The sequence below is a fragment of the Pseudochaenichthys georgianus genome, chromosome 7 (assembly GCF_902827115.2).
Source record: "Pseudochaenichthys georgianus chromosome 7, fPseGeo1.2, whole genome shotgun sequence".
In the NCBI taxonomy this organism is placed as follows: domain Eukaryota; kingdom Metazoa; phylum Chordata; class Actinopteri; order Perciformes; family Channichthyidae; genus Pseudochaenichthys; species Pseudochaenichthys georgianus.
The window spans coordinates 30,044,784-30,061,584 of record NC_047509.1 but is presented as its reverse complement, the minus strand read 5'-3'; the positions used below and the strand labels follow the sequence as shown (position 1 = coordinate 30,061,584).

At 41.4% G+C, this 16,801-nt stretch overlaps 1 long non-coding RNA gene across 1 annotated transcript; it reads right to left on the bottom strand.

Annotated features, from left to right (window-relative positions):
- Positions 1–496: 496 nt before the first annotated feature.
- Positions 497–14,444, bottom strand: LOC117449238 (uncharacterized). Its single transcript, XR_004552463.1, has 3 exons — positions 14,234–14,444; positions 6,012–6,116; positions 497–585 (listed from the first exon to the last, which is right to left on the bottom strand). It is a non-coding gene; the product is annotated as an uncharacterized lncRNA (long non-coding RNA).
- Between the last annotated feature and the right edge of the window lie 2,357 nt (positions 14,445–16,801).

Here is a 16,801-nt window from a genome sequence, read left to right as displayed (position 1 = left end):
CATTATTACGTCAACACAACTTGTAAATTAATATTTGCAACTTAAAATGTTCATCGAAATCAATTAACTCACATTTTTAACTTGCAACCATGCATTTAATTAAGTGGATCTCAAAGGTCCCCTGCATTCATTTTTAGAGTGCAGTGATCCCCTCCCAAGCTCTCTCATATTGTTTTGCAGCCTGAGGAACAGATGTTGAGAAATTATGGAACTACTGTGATTGCTCTGAGGGTGAACACAACAAAATGACGCTGGGAGAAGTCAGCATTTTTCAAGCATATTGTGGCCTGGAGCTAAAAGAAACAGAACACCAGAGAAGACTGTATAATGTATCCATTATATTTTATGACTCAAACACATTTAGAAGTGTACACTGAGAGGATTATATTGTCCCTCGCTGCCATCGGCTGAGCAACATTGATCCCTGCAGCAATCAGTTCCGGATGCTTTAGCATCATCGCCCCGGAAAAAAAAAAGTTGAGGCTTGTGTCACACTGTATATCAGACCTGCCTGGCTGCGAAGGTAATCCTTTAAGGCTTTACAGTAGGTATGTCGCACCGGCCTCTTGAAGCATCATCTGGTGTCTGATATCGGCATAGGTGGAAGAAGTACTCAGATTAGGGGTGGGCGATATTGAAAAATATATTATCACGATATTTTTCAAGCAGTATCACGATAGACGATATATATCACGATATTTTTTCATGTCGGTTATTATGGTTATTTTTCAAGTTACTTAACAGTACAAGCACCTACAAGGTAACAGAAACTAAAACAAAAAGGAGTAACAGACCAAAATAGCATTTCAAGCTGGTTTTATTTCTGAAATTAATCCCTGAATGAACAATTCAACATTTTGATATGGCTTCAAGGCACAGTTTCTCAGTATAAAAATGAACTTTCTGAGGTAGCACTAGCAGTGAACATCAATAAACATCAAAAAAAGCATTGCACACAATTTAAACCAATCAATGTTGTGTAATTAACAAGGATAATCTGGTGTTTTTTAGTCGATGAGTAGTGCAGATATCACTGTAAAATCAATCGACAGTAGGGGTGTAACGGTTCACAAACATTTCGGTTCGGTACGTACCTCGGTTTTTTGGTCACGGTTCGGTTCGGTACGTTTTCGGTACAGCAGAATTTTTTTTCACAAAACAAAACATATATATATTTTTTTATTATTATTAAACTGTGAATAATATATTCACTCAAATAAATACAAAATATAATAAAACTTCACTGTACAAGTACTCACAAAACATAAACTATTAGTTTTGGGATTTTAATTATTATTAAACTGTGAATATTCACTCAAATAAATACAAAATATAATCAAATGAACATTAAGGTGCAGCATTTCGATGAACTGAAATAATCTGTATCTGAACTGTACTGTACTAGTACCTAAGCAGCCAGCTTGACATTAGGACTTGCTTGTCATTGTATTTTCATGTTGTTTAAAGAAAAATGAACTTTTCCACATTGCTTGCCGAAAGGGCAGATCTGCTGGCACTAGCAATGTCTCCTGCTGTGGAGAAAACCCTCTCGCTAGGGACAGAGGTAGCAGATACAGCCAGGTAGCGCTTTGCTAACATGGCAACATAAGGATATTTGGGGTTTATAATAGCTTCGGCTCGGTCTGAAGTTTTTGCGAGTGGTGGAGGCTAAATGCTAGCGGGAGTTGGGTTTGCACTTCAGTCTTTTTTCTTTTGGTACCGGTTATATTCACGTTCGGGTGATGCCTTTTGAAGAGTGTGCAAGTTTGATGTATTGCCAGCCGCGTAACCAATTTTAGTTGAACAATGCCGACAAACAGCTTTGGTTTGGTCCACCTGTCTTTGTCCGTCATCCTTGTACGTAACTGCGAAACCAAAATGTTCCCAAACCGGAGACTTCAATGATGCTGGAGGATTTTCGAGCTCAACTTTATCTGCGTTCGCCATTAATTTTCGACAGTTCCTCAAATTACTGACTAAATTTGAACGCATCCCTCTGACCAGCTCTCATAGCATGCCCTCTCATCCAATGAAATGACTTGCTTGCTCTATGACGCGATGAGTCCAATGGGAGCAAATTACTCTGAATGCTGCGACGCAGCACCTGAGATTACTTCCAAGAAGTTGTTCACGTTCTCCATTTTTTACGTTTAACGTTATATTCGTTCGGTACACTTCGGTACACACGTGTACCGAACCGAAGGGCCCGTACCGAATAATTTCGGTACGGGTACGTGTACCGTTACACCCCTAATCGACAGTAAGGAGAATACTTACTTCTGGGTGTACAATTCTCCGTTATCCAATGGGAATGGACGCTCACATCAGAGATGGAGTACTCGAGTCCTGGACTCGGACTCGAGTCGGACTTGAGTGCCGATTTTTGGGACTCGTGACTTGACTCGGACTCGCGCACTGATTGACGCGACTCGGACTTGGACTCGTGAATTCTCGCACAGGATGACTTGGACTCGGACTCGTGAATTCCCCCCCCCACGATGACTCGGACTCGACTCGTACATTGACGCTCCGACTTGGACTCGGACTCGAGCACATTTTCTCTGGAGTCTGATGTCCTCTATCCTGTATGGCGAGTTCACGTACTGGGCCCCGCTGTTCCAGTCTAGAGATGTCTACAGACACACCCCGCATCGTGCTGTATGCTTTCACACATTCTGCTTCCACATTGGAAAAGAACAGCGCAAAATGCTCGTTATGTGGAAACAATATAGAAGAGAAGGCTCCGTAACACATTACTCTAAGGATCGAGTTCAGACATATAGGCTGCTTGAACACTATCATCAGAGTAACGTGATCTAATCAATAAATAAAGATTCAGCCGATAACACGAAAGCACATGGCTACTTAACATGCATAATGACATCATTTTGCATGCTAAGTAGCCATGTGCTTTCTGGGGCTAAATCTTTATCGGTAAACTGATTTAACCCGTAAAAGTTCCTTCAAAATAAGAGTCCCAATCTTATTACTATCAAAATAAAAGTGCAAAACGAAAACTTTACCATAGGAAAATATTGGCATACAAATATAATCACTTCTCTAAAAGGTAACTCATTTTAAATATAGTTTATTTATATATAATAATAATAATAATATTAGAAATAAGCTTTATATTGGTATAGCACCTATTACAAGAATTGTAGCCAAACTCGCTTCACAGCAGTTCAATAGACAGGATAACAGCAATGTAGAGGAGCAGCTACATTTCAAAACATATATCCACGAAGATTAATACATGAAGACTTGTGACTCGGACTTGACTTGGACTCGAACACAGGTAATGATGACTCGGACTCGGACTCGACTTGGACACTCCTTGGGTGACTCGGACTTGGACTCGGACTCGACTACGACTCTCCCTTGGTGACTCGGACTCGAAGAGTGGTGACTCGAGGGTGACTTGGACTCGTGAATTGGTGACTTGACTCCAACACTGGCTCACATTGCCTTTAAGGGCAGCCGACACAAACTAATGCCGTGCTTCCATGAGCGTCAAATCCCGCCGCAGATGGGAATACATTGCAATCAGTTGAGAGCTATCTGCGTCCCTTTATGAAGCTGAAGGAGCCTAGGAGCGTCACAACTGCACGCCACGGACACTGACCAAACGTCGCTCCTGGACGCTTAGGGAGTGAGAGTGTGTTGGCTAACCCTAGCCGGACAGGGGATCGTGTCCGTCTCTGTGGCTTCAGGCTTGATCGCCGTTCAAATGACAGTTTTAATGATCTCCATAGCCGCGTTCACACTGCGGTACTTTTCCCACAAAGGTTCATGCGAACTTAGTTCATGCGAACTCTTTAGTTCGCATGAACTAAGTACAGATCGCGTTCACACCAGAAAAAGTCCCTGGGGGTGGATTAGGCAAATGAAGCCGCTGACGTCACTTCTTCTTCTGCTTTGGGTTTACTGGCAGGCCGCAAACCACTTCACGGCGTATACTGCCGCCCAAAGTCCCCGGCCGGAAGTCCCCGGAGTTGGGGACTGGCTTCAGTAGAAGCTGCTGGGAGTCCCAGCAGCTTCTACTGAAGCCTTCCGAGTAAATCACCAGAACGCCGACACCTCCTCATCTCCACCGCTCCCATGTTTTATTTTGTGTTGCCATAAGTTAGTCTCTCTGTGTTTCTGCGCTGGGCTAATGCTAATAATGCTAATGCGAGGATAATAAAATGGCGGCTTCACAAAACTTTTTGGGAGTTTTACGGGGCGTGGTTTGCAATTCGCCCAGCCAATCAGGAATATAGCTCTTTTCTCAAAAAAGAGCCGCTCGAAAGTCCCTGCTCTCTAGCAGGGACTTTCGAGGGGGTAAAAAGGTTCGCATTAACTACTTTTAGTACCGGCTCTTTTTGGTGTGAACGCGATCATGAACTAAGTTTGCATGAACCTTTGTGGGAAAAGTACCGCAGTGTGAACGCGGCTAATGGGAATGGTTAGAGTTTCATATGCATGCAAATAAAATAAAATATAAGCCAACAGAATCAACCAAGACAATAAATGAAGTGCAATACTGTCTGAATCCTGACTAGACAGCTTTAGAGCATGTCTTTCACATCAGTTTATTTTTTTTATAGTTTTTTTTTTTTCAATTTTTTTTTTTATCACGATAGATACGATATCTCTGAAAAAGCATATCGTGGAGACCTAATATCGTCACGACGATATATATCGTCATATCACCCACCCCTAACTCAGATTACTACTTAAATAGAAGTAGCAATACTGCAGTCTAAGCTAACTAAAAGTCAAGTAAAGTAAAACTTTAAAAGCATTAGCATAAAACAATCAACCAAAAGTATGCGTTTCGCAACATGGCCATTTTAATATAATATATATTTTAAATGTATTTTATTAATTTAAATAAATTATTGGTGGTATTATATTGTGCTCATCACTTCAGTGTTGCACTTGATAAAAGTGGGGTTTATTTGATTTACTACACTACTGGGTAGCTTCCTATAATATATGTAATACACAGCAAAAACCACAGTGTACATTGTACTCTATAAGAGTACATTTAACACCAGTTTCGGGTGTATATAGGTCCAAGAGTTTGGTGTTCTCTGAACACTGTCAAAAGAGTAAAATATAAACTCCAAATAAAGAGTTAGATTTGAACACTTTGGGAGTCAAAATATACTCTCCACTGCAAAAATCACAGTGTACATTGTACTCTATAAGAGTACATTTAACACCAGTTTCGGGTGTATATAGGTCCAAGAGTTTGGTGTTCTCTGAACACTGTCAAAAGAGTAAAATATAAACTCCAAATAAAGAGTTAGATTCAAACACTTTGGAAGTCAAAATATACACTATAACTTTGTTGACACTGTTTGAGTGCTTTCCAACACATGCAGTGTAAACCTAGAACCCTCAGAGAGTTAAAATGTACTCTTAGTCAGTTTGTTAGTGTCACTGCAGAGCTGATTATTCAACACTTTGAGAAAGAAAATGTACTCCATGGTCATTTTTCACACTGTTTCAGTGCTGTTTAGCTGATGTACACCAAACATACACAGTACACATCAGATTCTTGAAAAAATGCGTCTATTTAAAATAACGTGATTTTGATGTGTTTTAAATATAACATCTAATCAGTAGCAACATCAAACAACCCACAAAATACATTGGTCATAGGTGGAAATATGTGTACATTTGCTCATTAGGCCTCTTTAGCCTGGGGAAACACTTTAGAGGTCATCATTCCAAAATCCTGTTACAACAAATGGACAACGTGGAATACCATACACTAGTGCTAATGTGCAAAGTAAACTGACAACAAATATTGTTTTGAAAAACTAACAATCACAGAGCAGGATGACCAACAACTAAAAGTGTACATGGCAACCAGTTTACATCAATGTTGTAGATGGTGGTCTGCAAAAATGTGTGTGCCGTTTAAGGCCTGGTCATAGGAGATCCCAAACACATAATGTGCTTTAAAAAGTTCATCAAAACTGACAGGGAAGACTTGGCCTTGCAGGGAAGGAGCTCACCATCCAACGCAATGTAGTACTCATGGAGCTGTTTCTTGTGGTCCCAACTGCTAGGATGTAGGGTTGCCTCCACTGGACCAGACTACTCCTGAAGGCTGGAGATGACTGTAAGATAACAATAAACACAAATATAAGTACACTGTACATCTTATTTTGATGGATGGGTCAGACACTGACAAAAACCTTTGATAGCAAATCAGATCAGCTCGGCCATTACCATGAACAGAAGTCAAATGCAACATATACATTAATGCAGCAGTAATATAAAACCTAAAAGCATCCCAAATAGTAAAACACTGACAGGAACAATTTCACTGCACAATGAGTGCTTTTACTGATACTTAAAGTACATTTAGCTGATTATACTCGCATACTTTTACTTAAGTCAGGTTTTAAGTGCAGGCCTTTTACTTATAGTATATTCACAGGGTGGTATTTATACTTTTACTTAACTTAAATCATATGAAACTTCCTCCACAACTGGAATTGGTCTATTGCACATGTACAGTACCAAATGTAGTGCGAAGTTAACAGCATTATATCAGGTGGGAGGCGAGAGCCTTGAAATCATTCATTCTACATGAGTAACGTAAATTGGCGGTAGCTGCTAAAGTTAACGGTCTCATTATTTCAAACGGTGTCTGCAGACTAGAGTTGATTATCTGATTGACTACGGCTAACGTTACCGCTGCAATAACGTCACAAATATTCTACTTGCTAACGTTATCGTTTTTAGTTATACAAATTAAAACAAGAAGACAAATATGAATATTCAGAATTATTCACTTGGTGTCTACTTACTTAGCGTTACAGTCCTGCGGAGAAATGTTGCCGTGTTCGATCCATGGATGTATAACTCTTGCATCAATCTGTAACGGTCACGGTCGGGCTTTTCCTGGAGAATATTTTCAAAAAGCCGAGGGTCACGAGTAGTGCTGCGTACCTGGACTCACATTCAGGTTCAGGTCCGGACTCATGTCCAGAGGTTCAGATTCAGGTCTGGACTTATAAGTCCGGACCTGAACCCATGGCTTGTGTCAAGTTGTGTGAGTAACTAAAGTGAACTTATTGTGAGCTAATTATCAATTGAAAATTAACTCATAATCAACTCAAATTCAAACTCGTCAGGTTTATTGTGCTCCCTTCCAACTTGGGTTGAATGATTAAGAAGTTTTGCAGAGAGTATCTGGTCAGGTTTGTGGTGTTTTTACCAGCTGTGTTATGGCCACATTGCTTCCCTTCTGATGAAACAATGCATTCGCTTTTTATCTCCGCCTCATTGTAGCGAAAATGGGCCCAAATATCACATAATTTCTTTCTCCCAAGCAGTGGTGGCTTTAGACTTTTTCGTTGTCAGTCATTTTGACGGACAGGATCGTAACATTTCCGTCATAATCCATTATTACCCGTCGAGTGCACAATTTATCACTCACTCGCCTTGACGGGGGGGGGGTATTCGGTTAACGCGAGTGCGACCACTGCTCCCAAGCCCTGTTGTTGCCATTTTATTTTCTGTTAAATAAGGTTAGTTAGACCATGAGTTAGACCCGAGTCTTCCTGACAGTTCATACTGTGCCGCTGCCCGGTGTAATTCAAATGTACCGCCGCGTGCAGCATAGACACACACAGCTGCTGCCCTGCCGCAGCACCGGAAATGGAACAGCTGGGAGAAAAACTGACTATCAGAGATGTAACGTTATCTTTGATAATATTTCGTCTCCTCATTTTTCGTCAACGAAAGTAAAGAGAGATTTTGGCATAGTTTTTATTTAGTAAACTACATTTTCGTCTCGTCACTTTTCGTCAACGATATTGGATGATGATTTCGTTGCAGTTATTGTTTACTGCCGTTGGTGCCGTCTCGTCATCGTCTCGTTTTCGACATGGAAAAAAAGGTCGTTGACGAACATATTTAGTCATAGTTTTAGTCAACGAAATGAACACTACTTCCAGAGACTCTGTCGCTGACGAAGAGCCTGCTCGTGCGGCTCAGGGCCACTACCGAGCGCTGGCTCCTCCGTTTCCCGGAGGCTTGTAGCTGCAGGGAGTGACACACTTCTTCGCGCTGGTTCCGAACCGTGCGTGGTAAAAACACTCTCCTGTGTCTCCACGCCGGCTTGCTGCTGTCGTGTCCAGTCTCCCCCAAGCCTTCTTGACTGTTGTGGGGGCGCTGAGTGTCACAGCTAGCGCCTCTGCACCGGGCTGCTGGGTAGCCAAGAAAAAAAGGGTCGGCTTCTTCAGCCAATGCACGGGGCTCTGTAATGGACGTGTTGGCTAGCGCCGTCTGGACACGGGAAGGCAAGTGGCGTAGGAATGTCTCCATGAATAAAATCCCCTCCTAGCAGATTTAGCATCTTCTCCATGAGCTGAGATGGCTTGCTATCCCCTAGGCCTTGAATGTCAAGAATCTGGCGGGCCCTCTCCTTAGCAGATAAGCTAAATGTCTTAATTCACCAAACACACGGTGAATTATGTCCTATCACGTGGCACCACAGTATATTGTATATTATGCGGCATTTAAAAGGACGGTATTTCGCTTGTCAGTCATATTGACAAAGAAGCACTATTATATTGTATATTTTGCGGCGTTTAAAAGGATGGTATTTCGCTTGTCAGATTCAGATTTCGCGGGTGTGCCACGTGAGCCAGTGATGTAACCATAGGGATGTAACGCCAGGTTGATGCTGTGACGTAACGCTGCGTCGATTCTTGCTTAATGCGGAAGTGGGATCTAAACAGGATTGGAAAAACGATAGACGCGGCCGGGCCGGTGCGGAGGCCCTCCGACAGTGGGTCGCGTTTGCCATTCGATCAGTGAGAGGAGAGGAGAAAAATGCAACAAAAACGGTCAATGTCCGGGTGAAATAGCCAAAAAAATTATAAAACCGGGGAAAATAGGGGGGTAAGTGAAAAAAAGTGTCAGAAAATAGGCACTCGTGAGGCGCGCAGAGTCCCCTGTCAACTCCCGTTACATTCCTCCATGGTGTCATTTGAGCGAAAAACTTTTACGAGAACCAGGCTGGGGGGGTCAAAAGGGCTTGACCAAGGCCGACCCAAAGTGCACGGTGGGCGGACTCATCACCTCCGTGATGAGTCTCCATTGTGATTTGAAAAATTCCATCAAACGAGTCCTTCGGTGGGCGGGGAAAAAACGTGTTCGTCAGAATCTTCACTTCCTGTACTGACAGTGGAGGTGTCCTGAGAGTGCAGCCTGCACCGGAACTGTCCTGAGAGTGGAGGTCTGCAGGCAGGCTCCCATGGCAAAAGCTGCGCCGCATTTCGAGTTGATTGTGATTTATAAAGGGAAACCGGCGTAGGATGTGCCGTACGCAAGTCCTACGCCGGTACGCAGTCTCTTATGAATCGGAAAATGTCTGTGCGTATTTATTTGCTTTGTCCTACGTAAGCAACCTTCCCACGTCAATCCTAGGCAAGGCTTTATAAATGAGGCCCCTGGTCACCCTACAGGCCTACACACACACACACACACACACACACACACACACACACACACACACACACACACACACACACACACACACACACACACACACACACACACACACACACACACACACACACACACACACACACACACACACACACACACACACACACACGTTCTCACTCCCATCCCGTCACATATTGACGGACGGTCAGGGCCCCTCCCCGTCGCTATATTACGTACAGGGTACCCCTTTCCCGTCATTTTCTACGGGCAGGGCGTCCCATAGACCTTCATTGCGGACACAGCGGACCCCTTGCCCGTCAGGCTTCTACGGGCAGGGCGTCCCATGGACCTTCATAATGCCTATTTTAAGGTTCATTTGGCCATTAAAATGCGTTTTGATCTCATTTTATGTGAGTAATGAGTTTTTATTTCTGATTATTTGTGCAGTACATGTACATGATGTTTAGTTTGCTAGTTATGACGAAGATTACTTCATGAATGTGTACACATTCATGGTTGCTAAGGTGGTTGCTATGGACGCTGCAACAGCTCCCAGACCACGTGATCAACAACAATGGCTGTCCTTCGTGTTATTCTCGGTGAAAATGCTTATTTTAAGGTTCATTTGGCCATTAAAATGCGTTTTGATGTCATTGTATGCGAGTAATGAGTTTTTATTTCTGATTATTTGTGCAGTACATGTACATGATGTTTAGTTTGCTAGTTATGACGAAGATTACCTTACGTCTGTGAGGAAAATACACGGGGCTCAGAGCCTCATATTTTTAAAATCTTTTTTTCCTTCTAATTTATTATTCTTTTCAAAATAACACACTGTTATTTACTCACCAATAACACACAATTATCCTTGCTTTTATTTATTGGTTTAATTCCATAATCTCGGTCTTTTTTGGCGTTCGTCAGGAACTGAATTTAACAATAAAAATAACCGGAAACTGACGTGGGCATTTCGAGCGATTACCCAAGATTCTCAGCTACGCTGATTGGATGATTTAGCCGCAATGCATGCTGGGGTTTGGTGTTTATATTAGATGAAATCCGGAAAACATTTGAAAAGACTAAAATAATACTTAATTCCGAGTGTTCTTGCTTTTCTCTTTGAAAGTCATCACATAACGGCATTGTAATACACGGTTCGGCTGCATTACATATTACAGATATGCCGTAGTTCTTTATTTAGAGCGCCCTGATGAGAAGACCTTTGGAAAAACTGAAGAAATGCCGCCGAAACTGAATACTTGACGTGGATCATAAATATATCAACAATTAAAAAACTTCTCAATTTCTCTTCACACAATACGTCTCCTTGCAGTATCAACACTAATTCGGCTGACTTTTACATTTGATATAATTCATAGATAGGTTATATTTACACCATAACGGTGCACAGCTGATATAATAGGACTTGTAGTTTTTAAAGATATTACTGATTTGAATTGGATTGAATTTTGAATGTAAGAATGTAAATACTGAGTCTGAAATAGTATAGCAATATGCTGTAAAATTATGTGAAAGCATGAATAAAACTACACATCTTCAGATGTTGTACATACAAGTGTCTGTGTGTACCTTGTGTGCCTAGTGGTTAAAGCACGTTATTGAATTATTGTTTTTATGTGTTATATTTGATTAAAAAAATATTAAGAGTACATATACTTTCATAGGGGGAAAGTAGAAGGTCTGTGATAGAAATATAGAATATAAAAAATCAAGAAGATACTATAAGTGATCTCTTCAATAAAACAGTTTAGTGCAGGATGTACAAAGATATTAATAGGAGGAGGTGCAAAACAGAAAAACGAATTAACCTTTATTTAAACATTAAATAACAGATTACGGTCTTCTTTTAAATAAGAAAAAAACGTTGGGGGTATCTATCTACAGATAAATACAAAGTACTTAACGTCTAATATATTGCTTTCCTGCAATGTTAACTATGTTGAAGCACTTATTTTAACTGATATTATACATATGGATTATACTCTTATGTATGTAGATAGAATAAGAAATGTGCAGAATATGACAGTTTAATGGTGGAGGTACACACATATTGATAGATGTCTTGTAATGCACTGTTGAGGGACCTGTGACCCAAGTTTTTCATTCATTTCATAACTACACCGTAAGTTGTGTATGATATGTCAATACACCTTTAAAATCTTGAAATCTTGAAAGGGATGTGCAAAATAGCCATAATATATAGTCTTTAATTAACTATTAGTAGAGAATAACGAGTAATTAATATTACATTATTATTACATTATTACATTGCATTTAGCTGACGCTTTTATCCAAAGCGACTTACAATAAGTACATTCGACCAGGAAGACACAACCTTGAAGAAAACAGAATCATATAAGAACATCAGGTTTCAAAGAGCCAATCGTTTCAAGTGCTACTCAACTGGCTTTAGATAAGCCAGTCCTTTATTAGTATGTACACATTCATGGTTGCTAAGGTGGTTGCTATGGACGCTGCAACAGCTCCCAGACCACGTGATCAACAACAATGGCTGTCCTTCGTGTTATTCTCGGAGAAAATGCCTATTTTAAGGTTCATTTGGCCATTAAAATGCGTTTTGATGTCATTGTATGCGAGTAATGAGTTTTTATTTCTGATTATTTGTATATATATATACATATATAATATATATATGTAAATATAATATACTTTATTACTCGTTTCCATTAATGTCAATTGCAGATACATGTTTAGTCTTCTCAAGCACCAACTATCAAATATCTCTCCTGATTGTTGGCACTTGACAATCACCTTACCTGAATGTCACTCAGGTGTAACTAAAGTCTGATTTAAGGGTTGTTTATATTTCACATCATTAATCAGAATCTGCAAAGTAACTCAAATAAGTGTAGTGGAGTAAAAATACCAGGTTACCCTCTGAATTGTAGTGGAGTAGAATTACAAAGTATCAATGAGCGGTCATGTGGGTATATTAATGCTATATATTGATGCTGCGCATTATGGACAGCGATTTTCACCCATTTATTAATTATATGTTTTACATTTGATAACACCAATGTGTTTAATACTGGCAACTTCTAATTGTGGGAAAAACGAAAACGTTCAGTAGAGACGTCCCATAGAACATTTTGCGAAACACAATAGTGTAGTGTGTAGTTCTGGGGGGGCGTTCGATTCCAGTTTTGGATAGTCTGGCGTGGTTTCGTTCCATTTCAAACAGCTGTTTGACGCTGTAACCTTGGCGCACTGCCACTCCAACATCCAATCCCAGACCTTGAAGAGTAATCACGGGGACTGTCGTCCTAAACGATAGCTGGGGATTCTGGGTAGTGTAGTGTCTTCGGCCATCCTAAACTCAAACATTTTGACAATCGCAATGATGCTCGAAATGTCCCTTATAGGCCTACGTCTGTTTCCGGTTATTTTTATTTTGAAATTCAGTTCCTGACGGACACCAAAAAAGACCGAGATTATGGAATTAAACCAATAAATAAAAGCAAGGATAATTGTGTGTTATTGGTGTGTTATTTTGAAAAGAATAATAAATTAGAAGGAAAAAAAGATTTTAAAAATACGAGGCTCTGAGCCCCGTGTATTTTCCTCACAGACGTAAGGTAATCTTCGTCATAACTAGCAAACTAAACATCATGTACATGTACTGCACAAATAATCAGAAATAAAAACTCATTACTCGCATACAATGACATCAAAACGCATTTTAATGGCCAAATGAACCTTAAAATAGGCATTTTCACCGAGAATAACACGAAGGACAGCCATTGTTGTTGATCACGTGGTCTGGGAGCTGTTGCAGCGTCCATAGCAACCACCTTAGCAACCATGAATGTGTACACATTCATGAAGTAATCTTCGTCATAACTAGCAAACTAAACATCATGTACAGCACAAATAATCAGAAATAAAAACTCATTACTCGCATAAAATGAGATCAAAACGCATTTTAAAGCCAAATGAACCTTAAAATAGGCATTATGAAGGTCTATGGGACGCCCTTCCCGTAGAAGCCTGACGGGCAAGGGGTCCGCTGTGTCCGCAATGAAGGTCTATGGGACGCCCTGCCCGTAGAAAATGACGGGAAAGGGGTACCCTGTACGTAATATAGCGACGGGGAGGGGCCCTGACCGTCCGTCAATATGTGACGGGATGAGAGTGAGAACGTGTTGCACACACACACACACACACACACACACACACACACACACACACACACACACACACACACACACACACACACACACACACACACACACACACACACACACACACACACACACACACACACACACACACACACACACACACACACACGGTGTTTCTCAATCGCGAGTACGCTTGCAAGAATACTTCCTGGCATTCGGAAAACTAAGGCCCATTCCCAAACCGCCCCCCACACCCTACACCTCCGTTTGCGCGTGCTCTCATGGCGTTTTGATTTTCATTTGTGCTGTTTCATGTGTCTTTGAGGTAAACAGATGTATGATCTTGACCCAGCTTGAACTCAATGTTTTGAATTGTTTGAACTTCAAAGTCCTTTGATAATGTCAAGCAGACATACACAGCGATACATACACTCCTTGAAGTAAATAAAAACACCTGGCTGCAAAGCCAAAGCTTCAAATATGTGTCGTTTGGCTGGATGGTCATTTCATTCCTGTGATACGCAACAAGCAGTAAGATGAAGAGGAGCTTCTCTGTGGGACAAGTGGTATCTGCTCATGCAGCCCCTAACTTCAGCTGCAGGACTCACCCTCTGAAACAGAAACACCCTGAGAATGACAAGCTGGTGTGGATCTGAACTGTGCTTGAAAGGAGTCAGCACAAAGATAAAACACTTTTTTGCCAAACATGAGAAGGAGAATCTGATGTGGAGTTTGTAGTGGAGTCTGATCCTTCTTCGTCCGACCCTTCCCCTGAAAGTGGAGAGGACACAGAGGATCCCATCCCCTAGCTGCGCTACATTCCTCTGCACTATCCTATCCGGAGGATCGTGTCCATCGTGGCAGTGGGTGGACATCAAACAATTTTCAAATCTGGTTTCCCCCTCACGAGGAAACGTCACGCTACATTCCTGCTGCCAGAGGTTTGGTTTCAGGGCCCACGCGTTATGCCATTACGAGTAGGGTTGGGTATCGTTTGAATTTCCACGATTCCGATTCCGATTCTACTTTTCGATTCCGGTTCTTAACGGTTCTCGATTCCGATTCTTTGAGGGGTAAAAAAATGATACATGCTTCTTCCACCAAAAAAATTACATTTATTCGAGAAACTTTTACACAGGTTAGTTTACAGTAATATTCACATTAATCAGTCTGTTTATATTCACTGCTATGTAACTGTAACCTGAGAACCACTGAAGCTACAACAGTGCAACAGTCCAACTTTTAAAAACAGTTCTTGTTGAGAAAAACAAGCATATCTGCCTTCTCAGGCATACCGGGAAGAAATGTTTGAACATTTTGAAGTAAAATGCTTCAATCTGGTGCACACGCAGAATTACTAGAGACTAGATCTAGGGGGTACAACTCTAAACACCTATATGAAAAAGATCGGTTTACATTTTAATAATTAAATAACAAATAGCCTACATGTAACGCATTTTATTTTTGTTGTTCATTCATATCTTATTTTACTATTTTATTTATGCATATTTTTTTATCTCTCCAGTTTAAAACGATATTTCTGGTTTACTGTCCTATAGTATACATTGGAATGATTTCAAACCTGTTTTATCCCAATAATTATAAAAGAGTGCCTTGGAAATATGTGTTTACATAAATTGTGATCAAAACGTTTGAGACCCACTGAGATAACTTAGACTAAAGTGAACTATCTAAACACTCAAGAGTCCTTTACCTCACTGAGCTGAAGTTATCAGCCTCTCAGTCTGACCGGAGAGGACTCTCCTCCACATCATTATAGAAACATCTTCTTCTTCCGTTAGCGCAGCTAGCACCAGATGCTAATAACAACAGCGCCAGTTCCAGTGCACCCTCCCTTTCTCCCTCGCTCACGCGCACTTTGGCTATGAGCTGCGGTTGCCAGATAAGCCAACGTCCCCCATTTTCATCACTTGCAGCGCCCATCGTACAGGGCAAATGAAAAGTGTAACCGGGATGAAAAGGGTGTTACATTTACTTAATTATGAATGTTGTTACATCAAGGCCGAAAATTAGGATGAGCACCAACGGTCAAAACATTTATTTTTTCTCCCAGAGCTGCCAGCGCAGCGCCTCCACAGATCTGGCGCCCTAGGAGAACATTTATAATGCCAGTGCGACGGGCCGGCCCTGGTCTCAGGTTACATTGTAGGAAATGTAGATACAATGCTACATTTCCCGCCCCGCTGCAGTCATGCAGCAGGCTACGGAGAGCGGCGAGAAACTTTTCCTCAGGAATCGAAAAGCGGAACCGAAATTCACATTTCTAAATGATGCCGTTGGAATCGAAATGTTGGAACCGGTTCCGAACCGGAACCGGTTCTCGGTACCCAACCCTAATTACGAGTGGCATAAATAAGAATTCATGACGTGGAATCCTTCGTTGATTTATTCTTTACCCCTGAGATCATCAGCAGTATTGTCGACATGACACACCTGCATGGGGGACGTTCGGTGGCAAACTGGAGGGATGTTGATGCCACAGATGTTTGAGCAAACATTGGATAGGATAGTGCAGAGGAATGTAGCGCAGCTACGGGATGGGATCCTCTGTGTCCTCTCCACTTTCAGGGGAAGGGTCAGACTCCACCACAAGCATCTGATCATTTCTCTAAGCATGGCTTCACGTGGCGGCGCAACGAATATTCTTGTTACTCCTGTGGCAATCTCTGGTGCTATCATCCCCTTTGTGGTGTGATTGAGGAGGAGATCACTAAGCACTTTAGTGAACATCAGGCTTTTTTCATCCAAAAGGTTTTGTAGTCCTTTATAAAAAGTGTTTTATCCTTGTGCTGACTCCTTTCAAGCACAGTTCAGATCCACACCAGATTCTCCTTCTCAGGGTGTTTCTGTTTCAGAGGATGAGTCCTGCAGCTGAAGTTAGGGGCTGCATGAGACCTCTTGTCCCACAGAGAAGCTCCTCTTCATCTTACTGCTTGTTGCGTATCACAGGAATGAAATGACCATCCAGCCAAACGACACATATTTGAAGCTTTGGCTTTGCAGCCAGGTGTTTTTATTTACTTCAAGGAGTATATGTATGGCTGTGTATGTCTGTCTGCTAAAGAGACATTATCAAAGGACTTTGAAGTTCCAAACAATTCAAAACATCGAGGTCAAGCTGGGTCAAGATCATACATCTGTTTACCTCAAAGACA